Source organism: Peromyscus eremicus, chromosome 2, assembly GCF_949786415.1.
Source record: "Peromyscus eremicus chromosome 2, PerEre_H2_v1, whole genome shotgun sequence".
Classification (NCBI taxonomy): domain Eukaryota; kingdom Metazoa; phylum Chordata; class Mammalia; order Rodentia; family Cricetidae; genus Peromyscus; species Peromyscus eremicus.
The window spans coordinates 74,313,499-74,322,405 of NC_081417.1; the positions used below are offsets into that span (position 1 = coordinate 74,313,499).

General features: G+C 42.8%; 2 pseudogenes; one reads left to right on the forward strand and one right to left on the reverse strand.

The window, feature by feature from the left end:
• Positions 1-423: 423 nt before the first annotated feature.
• On the reverse strand, positions 424-4,335 carry LOC131904767 (signal peptidase complex subunit 1-like; annotated as a pseudogene).
• A 3,915-nt stretch (positions 4,336-8,250) lies between these two features.
• Positions 8,251-8,667, forward strand: LOC131904768 (large ribosomal subunit protein eL22-like 1; annotated as a pseudogene).
• Positions 8,668-8,907: the final 240 nt, after the last annotated feature.

Here is an 8,907-nt window from a genome sequence, read left to right on the forward strand (position 1 = left end):
GTTACAAATTGGACTATCAAGCCAGGTGTGGTAGCTTATGCCTGTAATCCTAGCAGTTTGGGAGGCTGAAGAAGGAGGAATTTGAGCTTGGAGACAACCTAGTCTACATAGTGAGAACCTATTGTAAAACTATATTAGAAAGAAAGAAAAAAAAACTAGCAGTTATGAGGTGTTTATTCATCATGTATACCCGAAAGAAGCATTGCATACTTATACTCCTGTTCTCCATAAGATTATGAAGAGATGGTATAAAACAGTTATAAGTTAAAATATGACTGGATTAGAAACAAAACAAGGACAGCTAGATCTCTACACAGCTGCACCATAAGAATATCGGTGGTTTAAGCTCATGTTTTGGTTATGAAAGCAACCCAGCTCATCTTACAGGAAACAAAAGCAAGTGCTGAATTGTGAAAGCGCCAATCAATTGTTTTTAGCATGTCTCTTCATTTTTCTGTCCCCTGATTTCTTGCCTTCTGTGCTTGAGTCTTGAACAGGTGACCACTTCAGGGGATGTTGATACATAGGCCACGGAGAAAGTGTCAGCAAATACGAGAAAGCAAAGCCAGCCATAACTCTGTAGACTATCCATCCAAACTGTTAGCCATGTACTTGTATATAAACCCAATTATTACCAAAAAAGAATAATTTCCCGAAATATCTATTCAGTTATCTTCTGCCCCTTGTATTCCATCTGAGTGGGCAGGAACTCAGATGTTCCAGGATAATTGGCAGAGAAGATTGACAGTAAAATGGGGGTATCTGATTCTTAAGGAGTGTGGCTTGTGGGGTGTGACACCAAACGTAGCTGTTGTTGGTTTTTTCTTACTCTTTGTTTCTTAGGGAGCCTGCCACTCAGCTCCCAATAAATCATACACAGAGGCTTATTTCTTAATTATAAATGCCCAGCCTTCACTTGGCTTGTTTCTTGCCAGCTTTACTTAACTTTAAATTAACCTGTCTTTTGCCTCTGGACTTTTACCTTTCTCTATTTTTGTATACCTTTATATTCTTATTCTGTTGCTGGTTATGTAGCTGGGTGCTGGCCCCTTCTTTCCTCACTCCTTTATCTTTTGCTCTTTCTTTTTCTCCTCTCAGGTATCTCCTTCTATTAATTTGCTGCAGGCCGCAGGAATATATCATAAGAACTCTGCTGGTTATGGCAAAGTCACTACCTGGAGGAATCAGGGAATTCCTCCAGAAGAAGCCAAATCCCAAGGAGTTTTTGTGTTACTTGGCATGTTATATATCAGCTGTATTCTGTTATGAAAATCATGTGTGCCTTCATAGTTTTCCGAATTGACTTTTCCCTAAGAAAAGCTAACAGTGTGGACTGATCACTCTCTGGACATACACATTCCAGGAATTCGGAGAACAGCCTCAGGAAAGGCTTTCTCTGGAATCAGATTATCTCCCTTAGCCACTTTCAAGGACTACAGGAAACACCACCCAGGTGGGCGCCCAACTTCCGAGGACTAACAATGATAACAGCCTACGTGCAAGTCTCCTGACTTAAATTCCACAAGGAGACACCGCCTAGGAGAGGTGGACGTTAAGTAATAGCTTTACACAATTTATTTTGGACCCTCCCTTTGTATACCGGGACTTCCTGGGCACAGGACGGAGCAAAGAAAAGAGAATGGAAGAACTAGATGGGTAAGAACTTGAGAGGAACTGAGATGGGGAAGAACTAGATTGAAGGGCTAGAAGAGAGGACTAGAGGAACGAGACGGAAGATGAGGAAGAGCCAGATGGGGAAGAACAAGATGAGGAAGAGCCAGATGAGAGAGAAGGAGACGAGAGAGGAGCTGATAGGGGAAAGAACTAGATAGATGAGAACCTAGAGAGGACAGTAGATAAATATAGAGAGAAATCAGGCAAGAAAGGAGCTAGACATGAGAGCAGAATAGAAGCTGTGTAGAGAGAGAACTATCACAGAATAATAAAGTGTATGAACTAAGGAATTTTGTGTACATAGATTCATTTCTTTTCATCAAAGATTAATTAACAGCTGGTTGTAGATTCTTCACAGACCCTGGGAGGGGACTTTCGAGGGGCTGGACCCCCATAGTCCCCGAAATTAATTCTCTCTGCCTGCCAGCCCCACCTATCTTTTCTCTTGCCTTGCTGTTGGCCATTCAGCTCTTTATTAGACCATCAGGTGTTTTAGACAGGCACAGTAACACAGCTTCACAGTGTTAAACAAATGTAACATAACTAACACACCTTAAAATAATATTCCCCAACATGTAGCCTGGCCAACCTTACACCTAAGCTTTTTACCAGCCTCCAAATTCCACAGAAGACTCGTTAAAACATTTGGGTGTGCTCTCCTCCCAGGATATCTGATTCAGTATCTTCAGGGTGAGCCCTCAGGTACTGCTCAGGGGACCTCACCTTGAAAACCACTGACCTGAAAGCACTACAGACCCAATACAGGAAGTTGCTCTCTACACAGCCCCTTTTCAGAATATAGCCAGCATCTGCCCCGCATCCGTGGAGGAAGCCATTTTTCACCACACAGATGGATAAGGACTCTCTCTCCTTTCCCAACCAGTGGTCAGGAGTGAGAATCTCTGGACCAGTGTGACCAATCCCTAGAGCTAGGCTGGTCTGTTATCCGAGGCAAAAGATTGAACCACAAACCTCAATGAGTGAGTTTGGTCAATAATTAAGTAAGTTCTTTCTCAAATGATGGTGAGAATAAAGCTGAAGTCAGGCTGCACAATGCAGGGGTGGGTAGTAAGTGGTTCTGAGTGTTTGTGCTGGGTTCCGGAGAGTTCCAACAAAGAGAAACTGAGCAAGGAGAGTGAATAGCGGCTTGGTTAGGGAAATCAACTCTCCTGAGTCATAATGCAAGAGGAGGTAAATGTTCTCTGGCTTTTCCAACTTCTCACTCCTGAGACAACACATTTGTGAAGTTGGACCCAAGGACCAGAAACACAACTGAGGATGCTAGGAACTTGCTCTTCCAGCATTGAAGGATCTGATGGAGATTTGGTTCATCATTGCACAAGCTCCAGACTCCAACAGATGTTAAGACAAGAGGCAAGAATGAGTGAGAATCTAAGAATTTTCCTTCCAATGATCTGGGAAACTCCATTTGACTTGTTTTTCTTCTAAAAAAAATTCCTTGTTGATCTGGAGAAAGAGAGTCTTATGTAGCTCAAACTTGCCTTGAACCCATTACGTAGTTGAGTGTTGACCTTAGACTTCTAATCCTTCTGCCCCTACCTCTCAGTACTGGGATTATAGCTACCATACTCAGTTTGATGTGGTGCTGAGGATCAAGCAGCCTAGGGTATTGTACACAGTAGGCAAGCACTTTCCAACTAAGCTGCATCTGCAGACCTCTGCTGGGTTTCCAGAAGTATTTGGGACTGCAGTCCAACTGGCAGCACAAGGCTTATTTTATGATCAGTGCCAATGGAGGGCTACATTTTACCCTTCTGGGGTAACAGCTGGGCCCATGCTAGCGGTTGAGTTCTTGGCTACAGTCACCCTAAACCTAGTGCTCCAAGGCATTTTGTTTCATTTTGTTGTTGTTATTAACTTCTGCTTGTAGCTAAAAGCCCCACCCAAACACAATCCGTTTAAAATAAGCCCTGAGATCTGACGTCATAGTTCTGAGCCCTGCTCTCCCCTGTCAAGCTTGAGCAAATCTTTCAGCCTATCTGAGCCTTATAACTTCTTGAGCTTTAAACATGGAAGAACAATTTCTACACCAAAGTTAGAAGGAATAAAATGAGACAAATAGGCGGAAGTATTAAAACCATGCATTATATAAAAAAAAGTTACTATTTTGTACTAATCTAGAGGGTCATGCCGTGGCCTCTCTAAAACTGAGGTTTTACTTTGGCCTCCTTCTAAACTAGTGAGCCATCTCCTCTCTGCACTCATGGGGTCTCAGAGTATCCCTCCTTCGGGAGCTTCCATAGTGAATTGGAATTGCTTACTCTCAGACTGTGAGGTGCTCAAGGGCAGAGGCTGATCATCTAGTTCTCCTCCCGCATCTATTGGCACATAGTAGGTTCACAGCAATTGCCAGCTAGATAGAAAAATAAAAAGAATAGGCATGGTGCTGCATGTCTATGATCTCAGCATTGAGGAGTCAAGAGGAGGAATCATGAGTTCAAGGCCAACCTAAGCTACATTTCAAGTTGAGGACAGCCTTGTATACATAGCTGTGTCTCAAAATAAAAACCCCAAACCTTCATAGACAGGAGGGAATCCCATCAGCACACCAGGAAGTTTCCAGTTCAGTTGCAACTCTACTTCCTGCTTTTGCATGCTTTCTACATCTGCGATAACAGCCTTGATGGACAAGAGAACCATCTGATGAACAAGCTCCTGGCAAGACTACCTAAGTCCCATAGCTGCAAGTGAGGGGCACAGAGGAGGACATGCATCTTAATTTTTGGCATGGAAAACATCTCCCAGATGCTGAGTTGGGCTGTAAGTACCATCTGTCCTGCCACAGAGGATTAAAGGGAAGAACACCTTTGTCTGAATCTAGGAACGGTGCAGGCATCAAGATGAGCCGTTAGGATTAACTTGTCTACACGCCACCCGACTAATTGCATTCCAGAGAACCTGCCTAGGGCTTCTAGTTTGAAATCAAGTGGCTGGTGCTATGGCATATCTCTCATTCTCATGTGGTTGGTTACATTCATTAGAGAGAATTCTGGAAAGGATGAGAATTAAACATCTCGGAGTTTATCCTGGAAGGTTTTAAGTCAGTGCACTCTACTATTTGATGTGTGAAGAAATGAAGTACTCCATTCTGGGTTCTTTCATATATTCTCTTTCATTTGTTTATTCCATCCACAATGACTGGGTCTTTATGCCAGGCACAAGGGACCCAAAGGGAGGTGTGACATTATTTCTGAAACCTGGAAATCCACTGTCTTGGGTAGAGAAGTAACAAGAAGTGAGGCCTATAAAACAAAATACAATAAAATGTGGCAAACAGCAGAAGAGAGGTTCAGAAGTTTCTGGGCCTGCAGGAGGGGGAGAAATAAAAACCCTCAGGTATGTTAAAAGGTAACAAAATCTGTGCTTTGTCCTATTGTTGGGGGCGGGGATCCCCAGCCCCATCACAGTATTCTCCAAGGAAGTCTTATGGTCAGGATTTACCAGCCGGCTCACACCATCGTACTGACCTCAGTGACAGATGCAAAAGACAGGACCTGGCCAAAAAAAGATCAAAGCATGTCTCTCCGTGAAAGCATGTGCTAGGGTGCTAAGAAAAAGGGGATTGGTGTCCTCACTGAAGCCAAAAAATGGACCCCAATCTTGACTCCAGAGGCCCATCATAAAGGACTTGAGAAGAAGACATTTCCTGTGTTTCGGAGGAGGAAATAATGGAAGTAGGAGGGGACAGCAAGCTCAGTACATAAGAAATGTGTGTACATACAGAAATGCACGAGCATACTGTGTGTGTATATTCATGCTTATGGGAGGAGGAAGGGAGAGGCGAGAGAGAATTCCCATATGGAATTACAAGCTACATGATTTCTAGAACTTTCAGTGCTTTGAGAATTATAAAATCTTTTAAAATATTTTCTTTTTAAAAATTAATTTTAGCACAAAATAATAGGTTTCATTCTGACAATTTTATGCTTAGGTATTATTGTACATTGCTCATAGTCACTACACCCAGTATTCTATCCTTCTCCTCCTCTCTACCCACTGTTCACTGGTCCCCTTTTGGCCACCCAGATTGTCTCTCTTCTGCTTTCATTTTTTAAACACATACACACACACACACACACACACACACACACACACACACACACACAGGGGTGTTTTATAGCTAGATTCTGCATATGAGAGAAAGTATGTAAGTTTCTCTCTCCCAATTACTCTTTCTTGTCCACCCTTTCCACTCCTCCTCCCTCGCAGTCTCACTTCTGCTGTTCTGTTACACATACACACACACACACACACATGCACATCTAGATTCCATATATGATATCAGACGTAATATTTGTCTGAATCTGGCTCATTTTGCTTAACATGGTGATCTGCAGTTCCATCCGTTCTCCTGCAAATATAAGTTCATTCTTTTCTATGGATGAATAAAACTTTACGGTTGTGTGTGTGTGTGTGTGTGTGTGTGTGTGTGTGAACATTTGCTATGATTTTTTTTTAACCCATTCTGTAGCTGGAGAACTTTTCTCCAGCTCCCACCACCAAGTCCCGCCAGTCCCAGAGCCCACTTATAAAATAAACACACGAACTCTTACATTATATAAACTGCTTGGCCATTAGCTCAGGCCTGTTATTGTCTAGCTCTTACTCTTATATTTAGCCCATTTCTATTAATCTTTACTTTGCCACATGGCTTGTGGCTTACCGGTACTTTACATCTTCCTTGTCCTGATGGCGGCTGGCAGTGTCCCCCCCCCAGCCTTCCACTTCCCAGAATTCTTTTCCTTGTCCCGCCTATACTTCCTGCCTAGCCAATGGCCAATCAGTGATTTATTTACTGACCAATCAGCAACACACTTGACATACAGACCATCCCATAGCACCATTCATTTATTTGTGGATATCTAGGTTGGTTCTATTTTTTTTCCCTCCAAAGATTTATTATTTTTATTTTATGTATATAGGTCTTTTGCCTGCATGTATATGTCTGTACATAACATATGTGCAATGCCTAAGGAGGCCAGAAAAAAGTATCAGATCCCCTGGAATTGGAGTTACATATGGTTGTGAGCTGCCAAGAGGGTGCTGGGAATCGAACCAGATTCTCTTGAAGAGCAGCCAGAGCTCTTAACCACTGAGCCATCTCTCTAGCCCATTCTTAGCTGTTCTGAATAGTGCAACAATAAGCATGGGAGCGCAGTTATCTCTGTGGTACGCTGACGTAGCTTCCTTGGCATAGATAGCCAGGAGTACTTATGCCCGGGCCACATGGTAGTTTTCTTTTTGTTTTGTGAAGAACTTTTACACTAGTTTCTATAGCAGCCGCACCAGTTTACAGTCCCATCAGTGGATAATGGTTCCTCTTTCCCACATCCTCACCAGCACTTGCTGTTACTCATTTTCCAGATGATAGCTCTTCTGGCTGGGGTGAGGTGGAATCTCACTGTACTAATGATGTAGAGCATTTCTTCACATATGTAGTGGTCATTTGTGTGTCTTCTTTGGAGAACTATCTGCTCAATGCATTTGCCCATTTGTTGGTTTGGATGAGGGGGGTTCGGTATTTAATTTTTGGAATTCTTTCTATAGCCTAGGTATAATCCCTATCAGATATATAGCTGGATGATGGAAGTCAAGTACATTTCTTTTATATCCCTATTGGTCTAGGCTCATATGGTGATACACTACTCAAAGAATCCTGGGTGACATGGAAGCCACACACAGTGGTTCAGATAAAACAGGATTTGAACTGGCATCCTTCACCATCCCACCAAAGAACAAGGCATTCTTTGTGGCTGTTTAATCCCCTTGACACGGTTGCATCTTTTAACCACATAGCCTGTGCCATTCACACACATGCACGGTGGAGAACCTCTGCTCTAAGGATTAGCCACCTACAGCTAGGTGTGATGGCACAAGCCTGGAACCCTAGAACCTGGGAGGTGGAAACAGGAGGGTCAAGAGTTCAAGACCAGCTTTGTTTGAGACCAGGCTGGGCTACCAGAAACCCTGTCAGAAATGAACAAGCAAACAAAGGCTGTCCAACTTCTCATATTTCAAAGCACTACCAACTTCTTCCTTTTATCAAAGCAGATATTCCAAAGCTCTTCACACCTGGGACCCAGCCTACTTTTGTGTCCATTTCTGGAATATAAAATTTCTTTAAAAAGATTCATATGCCCGGCAGTGGTGATGCACGCCTTTAATCCCAGCACTGGGGAGGCAGAGCCAGGTGGATCTCTGTGAGCTCAAGGCCAGCCTGGTCTACAGAGCGAGATCCAGGACAGGCACCAAAGCTACACAGAGAAACCCTGTCTCAAAACAAAACCAAAGAAAAAAGAAAAAAAAAATTCATACAATGTATTTTGGTAAAAAATCTTTCCCTTCCCCAACTCCTCCCAGAACTGTGATCTATGTGGAAGAGGGGACAGAAAGAGTGTAAGAGCCAAGAGCCAAATGTGGCAGACAACTCCATGGAGACAGTGTTCTCCAGACACAACAGGGTTGATGTGCATGTATAGAACTCACAGAGATGGCAGCATGCATGAGACCTTCGTAAGTTTGGACTAGAGAAGGCACCAGCATGGAGAGTGGGAAATGGGCACAAAACATTTTTCTTCTTATCCTACCCTTAGATCTTTCCACAGGCGCTGGATCAAGGTGCTGATGCAGAAAGTCAAGCCTGAGAGATCAACCTAGAGGCTTCATTTGGGCTTGATTCATCTGACAGGAGAGGGAATTTTGATTTTGGAAAGTTTAAGTCATTTCTACTGGAGAAAGCTAAGTCACTGGCAAAACTGGAAGTCAGAAATGCCATTCATATTGAACACTTGAAGAATGCAATCAGTCATTTCTGAGAAACAGTGCTCTAAAAGGCATGTGAAATATCTTACCAAGAAATCCCTTAAGAAGAAGAATCTCTGTGATTGGCTTTGTGTGGTTGCATCAGACAAGGAGACTCAGGAACTTTGTTATTTCCAGATGAGTCAATATGAAGGTGGGTCAGAGTCTTAAGGGCTAATCAGTCTTCACTTTTTAATAAAATGGAGCATGCTTGAGAAAGAAGTCCAGAGAAGGACTTCAGTTTGTCAGCAAATGAAAACCCTTCAAAAATAAATTGCCCCTATACCTTCCTATGACTGTGTCTTAAAAAGGGGGCTAAGTAATACATCTAATTATTTTTTCTTAAACATGAGATTTCCTGTTTTTAAGCGATTGGGAAAACACTTTTCCCAACAAGACAAGTGAAGGCTC